The 16,780-nt window shown below is 42.6% G+C and overlaps 1 long non-coding RNA gene across 1 annotated transcript in view; it reads left to right on the forward strand.

Moving 5' to 3' along the window:
* Positions 1–16,780, forward strand: part of LOC147005923 (uncharacterized) — a 48,875-nt gene that overhangs the window by 17,514 nt on the left and 14,581 nt on the right. Inside the window, exons 2-3 of the long non-coding RNA XR_015045326.1 lie at positions 4,596–4,692; positions 5,423–5,521. This is a non-coding gene — a long non-coding RNA (uncharacterized LOC147005923). The remainder of the gene's footprint in view (positions 1–4,595; positions 4,693–5,422; positions 5,522–16,780) is intronic.

The following is a 16,780-nucleotide window of genomic DNA, read 5'->3' on the forward strand; positions in this document are numbered from 1 at the left end:
CCGAAGTGGCTGCTGACCTGTCTGTGCATCCACCCATGTGTTGCCGCAGGGCTTATCACTGTAGGTTAGTGCCCTGGTGACTGATGAGCTGGAGTCTGGTCTTTGGATCCTGTTTGCCCTCATTGCAAGAACAGCAACGGTGGATGGTTAGCTATTGCCAAATGACCTCTGAGACTCAGCAAACGCTATTTCAAATATTTTATTTTATTCTTATAATCAGGTGTGTATGTGTGTGTGCCAGTGTGTGCTTGCACAGGTGTGTGTGGGGGGGACTAGTTAAAGAATAGAAGAGTAATCAGACATACTTGACTCTGTCCAGTGAACTGGTGAGACAGGCCCATACATACAAAAGTTTGGGAGTCTTTCCATAGAGATTTAAAGCAAGAGAGGAAAGACACAGAGAGGTGGCTTTGACCTTACTGAGCAGGGGGCGTGGAAACCTTCTGACTTTGAAATAAACGTTGTTTGGTATGGCACCGAGGAATCCATTTCTTCAGCGACAATGCCTGATGCACTTTGGACAGAATGCCACCACACGTCTCCGAATCAGCCTGTCTGTGAATGTCCCAAGTCCCTAGGGAGGAAGGAAAACTTAGGAACTTGGAATGCTTAGTCAGTGGGCAGAGAAAGAGCTGGTGAAATTTGAAATATCAGTGTGACTTTGACCTACAGGTGAGTGAGACCAGAGGAGACTATTAACCACGGTGACACCAAATTCCCACTATGACTCCTATGACCTGTGTGCTGCTTCTCCCGCCCAGTGTAACATTCTTTCAACTTAAAGCAGACTGATGAAACCAAGAGAGGGTTGTCTAAAATGATGTTGTATTACTTCTGAAGACAGGCCATAGGGCATCACGGCTTTCATCTTTTCTCCTTGCTATGGAGACAGCAGATGCCACACTGTGAGGATGCTCTGGTGGCTGTACACTGATGTCCATGTAAGGAACAGAGGCCCCTTTTCCTCAGCCACCGGAGCCAGCCAGCACAGAAGCAGACAGCGCTTCCCTGCTCAGTTCCCTGTGTGAGAGACTGGGCTACAACTACACAGGGACATATTCAAAATAACAAATGTCTGTTGTTTTAGACTACTAAGTTTTAGGCTATTTGCTATATAGTAGCAAATTCTCACCTGCTTATAGGGCATATGATGGCTGGAATTCCAATCTATTTCGAACTGTGAATTTGGTTAGGATTGACCCTGCATCTTATTAATTTTTTTTCATTCCCGCTAACAAGCCTTTAACCTTTAGATTATTTTTAATTAAAAAGTTTTGTGTAAACTTAAATTTCCAAGTCTCTTCTGAATAATGTCTAAAACGTTCAATCACTGCTGCCATTGTTATCAGACGAATCTTGTCGTTGACACAAAGGTACCCATGAGAGAGTACTGGAGAGATGCAGTGGGCCAAGCCAGCATTAACAAGCTAAACAAAGCGTGGGTCTCACCTTCACATGTGTCTCTATTCTTTCTGTTGTATCTGGCGGTTAGAGCTGTCTTCTCAGGACCACGATAATCATAGGACAGACAAAATAAAGATAGAAATAGATAGATATCCAGGTATTGAGTAAAATCACCTTGGTTGCTGCCATGGCATATAGCTAGCTGTCTTTATCAGGAGCACACAGTGGCAGGATGCTTTGAGCTTTCCCTTTAACAATTATTACCATCGATCCGTCACTCAGCCTACGCATTCATCTCCCAGTCACACACTCGTCTCTGGCAGCGGCTCCCCCCTCCCCCTGACATTTAACACTGTATTTGTACAATTCCTGGCAAGTAATGAAAGAATAGGAAGGAAAATAATTGTTATTTGTGAAGCACTTGCTTTGTTTTGAGGGTTGAATGCCAGCGAAATGTTTCTACAAACAGCATTAACATCTTGTATTGACAGGGCCTCCCTCACATCTGGAGTGGTTCTGAAACTTTCCTAAGGTCACACAGTGAGTTGAAGTCTGAAGAACCTAGGTCTTTTAGCCCCTAAGCTAAATGTCTTATGAATAAGCTATTTGGACATGTTTTTTTCCTCCTTATATCTTTAACGTACAAGCTTAACTGTATGCTTAGACAAATAGAACCATTTTGAGGGAAAAGTCATTATATGGTTTTTTTCTTCCCTCTAGTACTTAATGCTGATTATATTTGTCTTAGAGGAGAAAAATGTTGTGCTAGGCATATTAAATGTTAGACATCTTTTAGAAATGTTTTTGTGTTGGGAAAATGAGACAGAAGAGGAGAATGCACCTAATTTTCTCCAGTTGCGGTGTGATATAGAGCAAGCATTCTTCATAAACTCTGGTTCATCATGGCTGTTATCCTCATCATCATTATGGTGATGAGGATGGTGATGGGATAATAGCCATAATGATAATAGATGTGATGGGAGGAATTTCAGTTGGAGCCTAAACCTTGTCGGTGTTTGTACATGTATTCAGACATGGGTGGAATGTCTGGAAGGCGACTGCTGGGTTCCCTCCTCAAGTGACCGTGGAGCCCTCAGGGACAGATCTAAAGGGTGCTAGACAAGTGGGGGGGGGCAAAATTGCTTTAAAGATGGTAGGTGAGGAGGGAAAAGGACTTTGGATACCACCTAATACCTTACCCTAAAGTTGAGGTAGCTTAAGTGTGGAGTGTACCAATTCCACGTGCAAGCATTTGCTGGCTGGGAGACCCATTAGGACCAGGTGCTTCTATGCTGCAGCTCCCTCAGGAAGAACGTATGGCACTGTCCTTAGACCTTAGTGCTGCGCGGACAGCACTGAAGCCTTTGCAAAGAGGAGAAGAGCGGTGGCATAGGCGCCCTGAGCTATGCCTGCAGCCAGTTACGGTTTCATTGGACATTAGCTGGATCCTGAAGGAAGAGCTTCATTGAGCCAAAAATAAGTAGGGCACACAACTGATGTTACAGAGAAGTAAGATCACCATCCAGGGCTGGCGGAGTCTGAGTGGGAGTAGAGACATTGGCCTAGGCAAGTGCTGGTAACGTCAGAGAAACTGATGGACCTCAGGACTTGAAGCCTTTGGTAGGGAGGTTATCGGCGCCATCCTCTCCACACACTTTGCCCAGTTTCCCTTCAGGAATGTGAAGTTGGCTCCTAAAAAGGCAAGCGCCTCAGAAGTCCCCACAGATTAAAATAATTACAGAACTGTTTGTGCAAGTCCTAACAACAGTCTGATCTCACTTCCTGACAGCCCAGTGCGTGCTCTGAGTCTGGTCAAACCAGCGCTTGTTACCGGGGAAGAGAATGAATTCCTTGTTGTTTGGCATGCTCTCTGGCTCTCTTGCCAGTGCTTGCTCTCTAAGTGAGGCCTGAGTGGATTTCTTGCTCTGGTTAAAAGCAATGGAGATCCAGCTGTGGGGTCTATGTGGCTCCCTTTTCTGGATGAGCGAGGCTAAGGACACTGTGCAATGTCAAGTAAACGCAGTTACATCCAATAGGTTTCAGCACAACTACAGTGATGGTTAATGAACAGGGTCCCCCACCCCGGTCCCAGTTGGATGGTCTCTTGTGACTATTGCTGAAGCTTGTAAGCAGCTTATCTTACTCCCATATTGTTGGTGGGGTTTGGGTGGGGTTGGGGGTGGGGGTTGCGGTGGGGGGTGTCACAGTGAGCCTTGGCTTAGCCAATTGGATCTGCACTGCCCTTGTCCAGTTGAGGATGGCTACATTGTGCCTTGCTTGGATTGTTATTGAGATGAAGTTTCTATGAATTTCTGAAGGATAGTGGCCACTCCAACATAGCAATTAAGAACACAGACATTCACCCCTTGCTGAGGGGCTCCTGGAAGTTGGTGGCTATTGGCCTAAATTGTGGCTGTGGGCATAGCTTAGTGTGCCTATGACATCACTCATCTTCATTAACTCTTTCTGAAGGCTTCACAAAGAGAGAATCTGGTTTCTTCAGAAATGTGGGCCGTGGTAGGTTAATCATGCTCTAATGGGAAGATCCACACCCATGAGTACATGGACAGTGCTAAGTAGACTCAGAGTGTTAAAAAACTAAAACAGGGAATGAAATGGGAGGAAAAGGAGGGGATGGGGTGGATATGATAAAAACACAATGTATGTATGTATTTCTCTAAATTAATAAAATTTCCAAAAAGAACATGAAGTTTACAGGAAAATTACTCTGGCTCAAATCCCAGCTCTGCTGCATAAGGGATTCATGACCTTGGGCATGAGATGAGAAATCACTTAATTGCTCTGAACTTGAGCTGCTCGCCTCTTAAAACCAAGATGCTTAAATTATCCACAGTACAAGGATTTTATAAAGGCAGGGAAATAACAGAGGCCAAGATTTTAGAATGGTGTCCATTTCACTGCAAATACATCCAGTCAAGGTGAGTTTTATTTAAGTCATTATCCATAGACTAGGTCAACTTGGGCTGGTGTTTATGGACACTAGGTCCCAGGGAGGGGACGGGTTGTCTTAGGTTCTGGGTAGTAGGACTGTTTGAGCCTGTTCATGAGAGTCAGCAGAGATGTCTCAGTTAATAAGTCAAGTCTAATCCTTTCCAGAGCCTGTATCTCTTTATGAAGTTTCTAGGAGAAAGGGTAAAATGGCCTCAATTGTATCAAACATCTCTCTTTAGTTGCAGGATCTCTGGATGGATTGGCAGAGAGGAGATGCAGATAAGCACATCCTCGTGGAGTCAAACCAGGCAGGCCAGACTTGGACACAAAGCCCTGGTAAGTGTGGCTGCCACATCTGTACCTGCTAAAAGACACCCAGCAGCATCTCTAGTGATCTGTTTCCATGAACATGTGCATGCGAATACATATTTACGCCACACATAATAGATGGCCATGCATGTATGTGTGAGATGTCTAATAATACACTCAAGCATCTGCAACCTACATGAGCACCACGTCTGAAGCTGCTTACCACCCTCAACGTGTGTGCAGCTGTTTGAAGAGTAATTTCCTAATTCCTAGCAAGAACCTTTAAATTTTACACATAATTTGACCAAATTAGTTTTGGCTTAGAAATGTACTGTTAAGAAAATATCAAACAAAGTATTAGAAAATGCTACTATAAAGATTGTAAGGAGGTTGTTCACCAGGACATATTTATAGCAGAAACTCAAAAAGAAAAATATTAGTCAACGATAAAGGTCGTTGAATATAGCATCACACGTACAGAGTGATCATTGTCAACAGTCATCAGAGACTTTGCTGAGGACATTCAGTGACATGTAAACATGCTCCTATGGTGAGTAGAAAAAGCTAGTTACATAGTGTTATATGTTTCGGATTTTTTTTCTTTCAAGAATAAAGAGACATGGGCATAAGAACAAAACTAAGAAATACAACAAGTCCCATCAACTATCTTGAAGTAGTGAGAATTAATGTATTTTTTTGTGTTCTTTTTCTTATCCGAATTTGCAATTCTACTTTAATAATATTTTTTCTTTCACAGCATGAAAAGAAAAATGCCTGAACAAACGTGAAAGCCGTGAGCGGCCTCTCTTGACTGTGTACTTCCCAGCAGTTGACACAGAGGCAGGAACATCCCAAGGTCTCTGATAGAATGTCCCCATAAAGCAAAATGGAGTCCGGCTGCCTGGGGGGACATTCAGCTTTTTCTGCCACTACAACCTGTGATAAATTCATCCTAAGGGCCCTCTTAGAGAGGTCACTGGGTAACACAAGAAACGGCTTATTTGATTACATTCTTAGAGTGAGAGTAATTCTGAATTTATGGATTCTTTTTTATATTGTCCTTCGAACTATGCTGATGAGAAACTTAAAAGCAATTTAAATTGGAAGTCAAACTAAAGCCACCCACGGCCTAATTAGTTCATCAGTCTTAATCCAGCGAAGGCTCTGAATAGCTAAGGATAAAGTTGGTTTGCAATCTTCAAACTTTCACTGAGGTCACTTACCCTGACAACCATCAGGGCTCCCCACTCAAGTCCTTTCTGCTGCTGTGGTTGTTTTATGCTTCATGCATTGAGCAAAGCCTGTGATGAGCATAGAAACAGTACTGCTGTAGATGTTAGGAGTCTAATGAGGAGACCTGCTTAGCTGAAGATTCTGGGCAAAGCCCGAACAAGGGAAACTACAGGATCTAATTTCCGAACCATTTTTATTAATAGATACATTTTAAAAAGTCAGTCCAAATATTTTTTCTCTGATACACAGCCTCTCTCTCTCTCTCTCTCTCTCTCTCTCTCTCTCTCTCTCTCTCTCTCTCTCTCTCTCCCCACCCCTGCCCTGTGTGTGTGTATGTGTGTGTGTGTGTGTATCCTCTCCCTCTCTCCCTCCCCATCTCTCCTTTAAAGCAAGTATAATTAAGAGCCTCATCTATTGGGACTAATAAAGATACCAGGTAAGAGCTTCATTAAGGCCCAGGTGACATGGACGTGGCCAGTATAATTTCTTGTTGTATACTTCAGGACATTGTGTACATCTGGTTTCAAAGACATCTGTGTTGAGATAACTGAATGACCCAAATTAGATAATTTGGATCATTATTAGGTAATAGAGGACATGTATCAAAAAGGACAACCTGTTTCAAAATGGCCCACTTATGGCCCTTCCTCCCTGTATTAAATGGATTGTTGCTATGACAACTACTCAGACTCCCAGTTTGTTACCACAGACCTCTGCAGTGGGAAAACTGGGTCCCACTCCTTCTCAAATCTGCATGGTGATTTGTATTAGGGGGCAGAGACTTTGGGAGGCCTTTGAGTTTCTGAGTGAGGTTCCTCATGAATGGAATTAGAGTAATAGTTTTTTTGCCATTCCTAGGTTTGTTTTGCCCTTTAATACAGCTCCTCATGTTGTGGTAACCCTCAACTATAAAATCATTTTGTTGTTACTTCATAACTGTAATTTTGCTACTGCTATGAATCATAATGTAAATATATGCTATGCAATCTCCGTGAAAGGGTCATGGGACACTCCTTCCTCCAAAGGGTTTTGAGCACAGGTTAAGAAGCCCTGGATTAGCACCTGTAGGTTAAGGATTGCAGCTCCTCCTCCTCCCTCTACCATGTGAGGATATGCAAGGGTAAAGCTATTAAACAGGAAGAGGGCCACCCGGAAATCATTCTGGCACTCTCCTCTCAGACTTCCACCCTCTGAAAGATTCTGTAAGAGAATAATTGCTGTTTCTAAGCCTCCAGCCTATGGTTTTTGATTATTTTAATCAGAATTATGACATGCATATGACTTGGGAAGACAGTGCTCATCTCTCTGAATTAGCAGTACTGGGGCAGAACTGGCCATGCCATGGGACAGGGTTGGGCGATGCCGTCATCATTAAGGAAGTGTTGTCATTATTACGGATTTCCCAGCTGTCTTCTTCTGCAGTGGCACATAGTTTAGTATTACACAGGGAGACTTTCACTCTTTCTTAACCGAAGAGGCAAACTCCCAAGGATCTAGCCTCTAAACTACTTTTCATTTACCCACTAGTTTTAAGGAGGGCAACAACTGGAGGAACTTGAGGCAGAGAAGATGCTCTGTGTTTGCACTCCATGCTCATGGACTAAGACAACAATTATGCCTGTTGCAAATGTTAAAATGCTTCTGCAGTGATTGTGCTGTCTGGTTATCCATGACTTGGGAGCTGCAGTGACATTTGGAAAGTCATTGACTCTCCCTACCATGCTTGTGCCTGGAATCCTAAAGTGAATCCAGGTGTGCTAAAAATCCAGACGTTGGACGAGGCATCCTGGCTCAGGACACTCAGAGGCCCCTCAGTCCTATGGTGCAGTTACAGACTTTGTGCCAATTAGATTAAAATGGTGTTCTTCAGGAGAGTGGAGGCTCCTGGGTCTGCATCTGGCTTTGAAGGAGGTGGCTGCATGCCTTATGATACCCAAGAGCCACCCCTTAAGGCTTACCTGCATTGCCGTAACAGACTGTTTTGATTCCTAATATGGGTCCTCTTCTCTTGCAGACTCATCTCTGTAGCAAAGCCAGTTGCAAATGAAACTCTGGCTAACTGCCAGGGACTGGCTGCTGGCTCAAGCTAATATCTGAACCCTTTCACTTTCCTCAGACTCCTTGCCCTACCCTGGATTTTGTTTCTATCTTAGCCTGACCCGGAAGATTTTGGTATTACACTACTCTCTCAAGTTCCCCCCTGCCACCCAGGATACTTTAAAATTAATTTTCTGTCTCACCTCAGCTTTCTCATGACTTTCACCATCAATGGGCATTTGCGACCACCCATTCTCCTCTATAGTCTTTGTTAAAATTTATCTGAGGCCTGGATTATGGACCCCTTCCAGCCCATGGGCTCTCTGTCTTCTGTGGGATCATAGCCTTTGCCTTTTTAATCCATTCTTTCCATTCAGGTTGTTTCCTAATGATAGGTTCTGAGTCCACTTCACGCACTAATTAATACCCTTGTTAGTGCCTAGCCCTTGATTAGTGACCAGCTGCGACTTAATGCATGGATATTTTGCAGGAAATATACAGGAAAACAAGACATTATTACATCTCCCAGGGACTGAAAGAAGACGTGTGTATGTCAGAGTGTAGAATGGGACACCGTATCAGTGTGCTTTCATGGTTAGAGGAGAAGCAAGAGACCAGGTCTGGATGGGGTGTGGGGGCAAACGAAGTTTCGAGCTGGATTGTGGATGTCACACATCTTTTGAATCAGGAGGGAAGGTCCTTGGAGACACTGAAACTCCAGTGAAGGCAGAATGCAGGGAAAGCAGCAGCATTTGCTGAGAAATTGATGGTGGTTCAAGGTGAGCGGGAGTGGGGGCTGGTGAAGAGCTTCTCAGAGAGTGGGCTGGGATGATGGCTAGAACGTAGGGCCAGCATGTGAGCTTACAGGAAACAGGACTGAGGGAAGAGCTGCTGACTGTGTGTGTTTCTCCTAAAAGATTCAGTGTTGCCAGGTATGGCGGCGCCTTCCTGCAACTCAAAGGCTTGGGGAATTAAGACAGGAGAGTAAGCAAATTGGAGGCCAGCCTGAGCTACATGCAGACCTTGTCTCAAAATACATACACACGTTCATATACGTACACATAGATAATAAGGATAAAGTAAGTGTTCATTGAGGAATGTAAAATGAAGACATTGTTCTTCCTCATTCTGCAAACCCCCAAATCATAACTGTTAGGTGCTCTAGGGACCTGTGTAAGTGTAAGCACCAACTTTGTTATTTTAATAGAAAGGCTATAGTTTGTTTGTTGGTGTAATGATGGAAGACACAGGAGTTGTTTCTCCTGGAGCTGTGCTTTAATACTTTGTGTTTTAGGTGATAATTTCCCAAATCTTCTCTGGAGTGGGGGAGGGGGGATGTAAGCACTAAAGGTTCTGCAATCACTCAGCAGCAAAGATGAACATTGGTAGAAAGTTCATGTGGCTAGCTTTGATAGTTATTCTCCTTAGTGGTCCGGGCCCTGCTTTCCCTACCCAGCTCCCGAGGTTGGCTGCTTGCTGGAGAATACTTGCAATGAATTTGAAAGCCTGAGTTTGAGGACAGATGCAGGGTGGAGAGACTGGATACTAGCCAGAGAAAAGCAATAAACATGACAGATAGTTTGGAAAACCAGGCCTCTGAGGAACATTTAAGGGCATTGCGAATCTTAATTGATATAAAAACGCTTTGTTGTAGTGAATCACAGGTGACATTTCTTTCTTCATTGTGACAGTGAGTACAAGGGAAAGAACTGGACTTCACTCAAACAAAGCAAATCCCTGTCAGAGCAAACAGGGTAAATACTCACGAATATAAACCTTGGATTAACTGTAACAGGTATAGCCAAAGCCATGGACTGTTCACTTAGAGCAGTGTGGACGGGATGTTTCAGGGAAAGCAATGAAAAGCTTGTATGTTTCCATTTATTCTTTTGCCAGAATATTATTTTATTTTTTTTTGTCAATGTTGTCAGTAACAAACATCTCATAAAGGTATGCAATGTGTCAAGACACTAGAAATGTAGAATGCTTGTTGGGATGTCAAGCTGTGGGGAAAAAAAAAAGAGTAGGTAGTGAGACTAGGTAGGGTGCTTCCCCCACCACATGGCAACTCTCTTCAGCCCAACAGGGCTTCGAACTCAGGAGTATAGCTTGCCCAGGTTGGGGCCCTGGCATGGGAGGAAATGGTTGGGCCTTGTGTTACCCATTGGTTAGTCAATGGCTGGAGACTACTGTGAGCCTAGCAGACCTCTGCACCAACTCTTCTTGACAGGGCCCACCACAAGAGTATTGTGCGACTGTGCACTTAGAGAGGATGCTGTGGAAGATTCTGAAGCCCTGAGCTGTACTCCTTTATAGCTGCATGCTGAAGCCTTTTCGGAGAAAGGATATGTGTATGACACCACAGTGCCTACCCTCATGAATAACAGTCTTCTGTATCAATAATGTCTTTTGTTTATCTATTATTTGATAATTTCAAGATGTATACAGTGGTTTTGATCACATGCACCCTGAATACACACCCCGACCAGACACTCCCAGGATGCTTCCCTCACACTTTCAGTTTCATGTTTCCAACTCTCTCTCTCTCTTTGAGAGTCACTTAATACTGCCTTCTAAATATTAACTGATCCTAACAACAACAACAACTTCTTCTTCTTCTTCTTCTTCTTCTTCTTCTTCTTCTTCTTCTTCTTCTTCTTCTTCTTCTTCTTCTTCCTCCTCCTCCTCCTCCTCCTCCTCCTCCTCCTCCTCTCCTCCTCCTTTTTCTTCTTCTCCTTCTTGACATTACTTCTCCTTGTAGTCTGAAATTCACTCTATAGACCAGGCTAACCTCAAATTCAGAGATGCACCTGCCTCTGCCTCCTCAGTGCTGAGATTAAAGATGTGCAATACCACCTGGTGAGGCTTCATTTTACACAGATAACTGTAGTTTCAGTGAGTTCACATCCCATCCAGGAAACAATATTTCATAGCCCTCACTGCTGCCCTCTGCTTCTGACATTTGTTCTTTACCCTCTTTTGTGATGGTCCTTGTGACCTGAGGGTATTCATATAGATGTCCCATTTAGGGATCAACACCCAATAGTGACTTATTCTCAGCACTTTCACCAGTTATGAGTCTCCACATTAACTTATACTGCATAAAGAAACTTCCCTGGCCAAGGTTAGGAACAGCACTAATCAGTGGGTACAAATACAAATATTTAGAAGATGGCTTCCCAATATGTCTGTTTAGCAAATCAGCAATGGTAGGTTCCCCTTTAGGATCTATGACCTCTTGACTTACAGGCCTTCGCACATGTTTATAGTACCAGGTATATCTGGAGAAGAAGGCCTCGAGTTTCATGAGAAGTAGTTGGTTAGTCCTATAACATTCATTCCATTATTTTGCCAGTAGCCGCATCTTGCCTGATAGATCCACGTTATAGCATTCTGGGCACAGAGTTGAATAGTGCCATTAATGACTCTTCTTCAGCTACCATCAAAGCTAGAGGGCAGGGAGGAGTTTCCAAGTAGGTTCCAGTTTCTCTCTTACAGGTGATGGGTGTTCTGTCTTCTGCAATTGAGTCTTAACCATTTAGTCATAGCAGACAACCAAGAGCAATGGCATAAACTTGAACACATTTGTTTCTAATTATAATTAAGTAATTGTAAAGTGGGTGTCTTTCACGTGCAAACTTAAGCTATACATTGTTAGCTTTTTTGTTCTGATTTTTGTTTTTTGTTTGTTTGTTTGTTTTTTGATACAGTCCAGTCAAATACATATGTGAGTTTGCAGATTCACCTATTGAGTGTTTACAATCTGGGAATAGCAGATACTTTCCTGAGTATTAATGCCCTTCCCAATAACCCCGCATGGTAGAGTCTACACTTCAGTCTTTCCCTAAGGAAAGTCCAGGTCACGTTGTGTAGGAGAATATTTTTTTAAAGTTATGTGATTTGCCAGTATGTGGCAGAGCTGAGGTGATTGAAGGCATTCTACATCACACCAAATTGACTGCTCCAAAAATATTACAGAAATGAATGGAACTATCTGGGTTGTATTTGTGAAAAATGATTTAATTCTCATGTCCCCTGTTCCAGGTTATGTGGATTTTTGGTATAGTCTTTATTGTAGTAAAATAAAATATTATGGCTTCTGACATATGTTCAAGCAGGGTGGATTAATTTTTGACTATGTGCTTTGCAGAGCTGGGTAACTTGAGTCTATGCATCTATATTGGTTTGCCACATTTGCTGAGAATTACAACTTTCCATAGGACCTTCCATTTTATCTCTAGCTTTATATATCATTTACCTAATCTATTTTTTAAAACAAAACAAAGCCGGAGTCAAAAATATGAAATTCATTGAGACTGAGATATCAACAAAAGGGAATTCCTGGATATAATCTTCCCTCTTAGATGTTTTCCTTCCCTCTAAATTTTATTAAAAATGTGGTAGGCATCTCAATATTACATATTTTAAAAAATTAGCCAATGATGTTGATCTGTGTTTCATTTCAAGATTGAATTGACCCATTATTAAGCATGTTATTTCTAGGCTGGAAAAGTGATATTATTGTTTGGATATTTGTTGATGACTAAACTCAGGATCAGAATGTTTTATCAGCTCATACTTAATTCATTAAGATTTCATAGGAATTAGCCTCAGGCCAGGCTAAGAGCTGGTTTATTAAATAATCGTTTGAACATGGATAGAGGATTAGGCCAATCTTTTAAAAGAGCGGATTTCTTTGAAGGAACTCACCACGTTAAGTTGCACTGCTAATGATGCAGCCAAACAGTTGCTCTCTTCTTAAGATAGAGACTGTATCTGCCTTCTCTTCTTTTCTGTCTTAGGAAGTATCTTACAGCATTAGTTGGTTGACACTGAGTTTCCAAAATCCACTACATGTGTGTGTGTACTGTGTGTGTATGTGTTGTATGTATATATATTGTGTGTATACTGTATGTGTATATTGTGTGTGTGGTGTATGTGGTGTGCATGTGTTGTTGTGTGTCTGTATTGTGTGTAGTGTATGTGTTGTGTGTGTTGTGTGTATGTGTGTGTTGTGTGTATGTGTGTGTTGTGTGTATGTGTGTGTGTACTGGGTCTTTTGTGTATGTATGTGTTGTGCGTGTTGTGTCTGTATGCGTGTACTGTGCATGTGTGCTTATTGTCTGTGTGTGCTGTGTGTGTATGTGTTGTGTGTATATATTGTGTGTGCATATTATATGTGTGGTGTGCATGTGATGTTGTGTGTGTATTGTGTGTGTATTGTACGTGTGTTGTGTGTGTGTGGTGTATGTGTGTGGTGTGTGTATGTATATGTATACTGTGTGTGTTGTATATGTATGTGCTGTGTGTGTGTTGTGTCTGTATGTGTGTACTGTGCATGCGTGCTTATTTTGTGTGTGTGGTGTGTGTGTGTGTTTGTGTGAACTGTGTGTGTTGTGTGTGTATATGTTGTGTGTGTATACTGTGTATGTGTTGTGTTTGTGTGTGTGTACTGTATGTGTGTTTGTTGTATATGTACATGTTGTATGTGTTGTATGTGTGCATGCACTCACAAGTGCTATTGCAGGTGTAGGCATTCTGGTGAGCTGGTATATTGACTTCCTCTCATCTTTGGAGACAATGAGACCTGTAACAATTCTTTTGGTGTCAACTGTAGCTAATGTGCTTCCTTGCACATTCATGGTTTAGTTAATGTTTCTGATGAGGTTAGGTGTTGCTTATGCCAAGAAACTGACCTTATTTGGAAAAAGTATCTATTCAGATGTGATTCAGTCAAGATATTTAAGTTGAGATCATCCTAATTTTAAGGTTGGCTCTAATCCATTGACTAATGTTCTAAAGCAGAGGTCCTCAGCCCACGGGTTGTGACCGCTTTGGGGGTAGTCACGTATTAAATATCCTATATAACAAGTATTTACATTCTGATTCATAACAATAGCAAAATTACAGTTATAAAGTAGCCATAAAATTAACTTTATGGTTGGAGGTCACGGCAACGTAAGGAACTGTATTAAAGGGTTGCAGCATTAGGAAGGTTGTGAGCCACGGTTAAAGTTCGTAGCTGTGATGAAAGGATGGACCATTTAGAGACTGCTGTATCCAGGGATCCGTCCCATAATCAGCTTCTAAACGCTGACACCATTGCATACACTAGCAAGATTTTGCTGAAAGGACCCAAATATAGCTGTCTCTTGTGAGACGATGCCGGGGCCTAGCAAACACAGGAGTGGATGTTCACAGTCAGCTATTGGATGTATCACAGGGCTCCCAATGGAGAAGCTAGAGAAAGTACCCAAGGAGCTAAAGGGATCTGCAACCCTATTGTTGGAACAACATGATGTACTAACCAGAACCCTGGAGCTCTTGTCTCTAGCTGCATATGTATCGAAAGATGGCCTAGTCGGCCATCAATGGAAAGAGAGGCCCATTGGACTTGCAAACTTTATATGCCCCAATATAGGGGAATGCCAGGGCCAAAAGAATGGGAATGGGTGGGTAGGGAAGTGGGGGGCGCTATGGGGGACTTTTGGGATAGTATTGGAAATGTAATTGAGGAAAATATGTAATAAAAATATAAAAAAAAAAAGAGATATGAGAGGCATAGAGGTAAAGCCCATGGGGAGAAAGAGACAGCAAACAAGATGATATTAGTCAGGGAATCCCCAGGATTGCTGATAGTCACCAAAAGCTGGGTCAGAGGTATGGTCCATCTAGAAGAAGCTAGGACAGACCACAACCCATGGGCTAAGAACCTCTACTTTAGAAGAACATCTTGCTTCTAGGCTTCTGGCCTCCAGAACTCAGAGAAACAAAGTCTCAGTTGTTGCAAGCCAACAAGTTTGCAGGAACTTATTTAAACAGCCCCAGAGAAATAAAGCCATTGGTGCCACTCTGTTCTGAATTGAATGTCCTCTGTCAGAGACTCCCTCAGAGAGAAGAGCCACTGTGGATGCATGAGACCATCACCCGGCACTCCTCACATTTCACAAGCATAGGAATGGGAAATTACTATGGCTTCTCTTAAAGAGGCATTGAGAGAACTGCCTTTTGGACAAGCAGTTGAAGAATGTTTAATAATGGTTTTTAACATTTTCCCTCCCTTCCTCCCTCCCTCCCTCCCTCCCTCCCTCCCTCCCTCCCTCCCTCCCTCTTCCCTCCTTCCGAGCTGAACTACATAATCTGAGTACTACTGACTATGAACAGTTAGCACAGCATGGATATAGAAAGCAGGGGGTGTTCATAAAAGCAAGAGCCCTCTTGTGTGCCATTTCTTGGGCACAAAGAAGCTTGTGTAGCCTACAAAGCCTCGGGTGCTGAGATAGCATTGAAACTATGTTCACTTTGATTGGGAGAATGTCCCCGAGAGTGTCCTACAATGTGACTTTTTGTCATTTAGGCTGTGGTTTGTGTGTATATATATATATATATATATATATATATATATATATATAGCCTAAAGTGACTAAGAAAATGTAAATGTGCATATGTGCATGCTGGACCAATAACTGGTGGAAAAAAGAAAATAGAAAGCAAAACAAAACCCCCAGAAAGCAGTGTGCTTGAGTATGACGACAAATTTGAGAGTAGCTTCAGGGACCATTGAAGACAGCTTAAGGAGGTACGTGAAGGGCAACCAACCGCAGGGGTGGGCGGGCCTGGAGTGTCAAGGTGGGCAGCTTCCACCTCTATACAGCATGCAGACATAATATACCACCACAGGAGGCACAGACCTTTTTTTTTTTTTTTTTTAAACAAAACAAAACAAGCCCAGTGATGTGTTCTGGTCTGAAATGCTCCTATTCTGAGAGCAACAAACAGTTCCTCTTGCTGCAGGCCGGGACAATACTGGGTTTGTCCAGACTCTTCAAGTCCTTTATTTTGATGAGGGAGATACTACCAGTGTCTGGTTGTATGTCTATTCCTACTAACTAAATTAATGTTCCTTCTCATTTAAATATGATTTCCTATTATCTCAATTACTTTATCATCATTTATTAACAACATTATGCATTCTTTATATATTTTGGATGTTATTTTTAAATTATGTGTATTATAAATACGTTGATCCTGATTATTACTTAGTCTTTTAGCTGTGTGTTGCATCCTGTTATTAGGAGTCTTCATTTTAACATACTGAATCTATGTTACCAGCATTTCAGGTGTCATTTGCACTTGGCAGGGATTTATTTAAAAGATGGCTGTCCTTAGAGAGGCTCTGTCAGCACCCAAGACAGATGCAGATCCTCACAGCCAACCATTAGGCTGAGCCTGGGTACTGAGAGTGAGGGGAAGGACTGAGGAGCTGCAGGAGATGGCAACCCCATAGGAAGAACAACAATATCAACCAACCAGACCCCCCCAGAGCTCCCAGGGACTAAACCATCAATCATGAGCCAGTCCATGGCTCCCACTACATATGAAGTAGAGGACTGCCTTATCTGACATCGTGGCAGGGGAGGTGCTTGGTCTGGTGGAGGCTTGATGCCCCAGAGAAGGAGGATGCTAGAGGGGTGAGGTGGGAGTGCGTGAAGGGTGAGGAAGCACCTTCATAGAGGCAAAGGGGAGGAGGATGGGGCAGAGGGTTTGTAGAGGGGACACCAGGAAGGGGGGCAACATTTGAAATGTCATCAAATACAATGACTAATTAAACAAAACCATTCTTTCTCTATCTCCACAGGTAGCCTACTTTCCTCTGAAGTATGTATTTTTGTTTTCTACATTAGATTAATCTCACAACCTTTAAAACAGTAGCAAACATGGAACCAACTATATCTATATGGTAATCTCATTTTCATTCTCCTCTCTCCATTAATAAACCATGACCTGGTCATGTGAGAATCATAAGCCTCTTCCGAGCATTTGGCTACCCAAGTCACATCATTGT

This window comes from Mus caroli, unplaced genomic scaffold, assembly GCF_978045245.1.
Source record: "Mus caroli unplaced genomic scaffold, Mus_caroli_1 scaffold_2, whole genome shotgun sequence".
In the NCBI taxonomy this organism is placed as follows: Eukaryota; Metazoa; Chordata; class Mammalia; order Rodentia; family Muridae; genus Mus; species Mus caroli.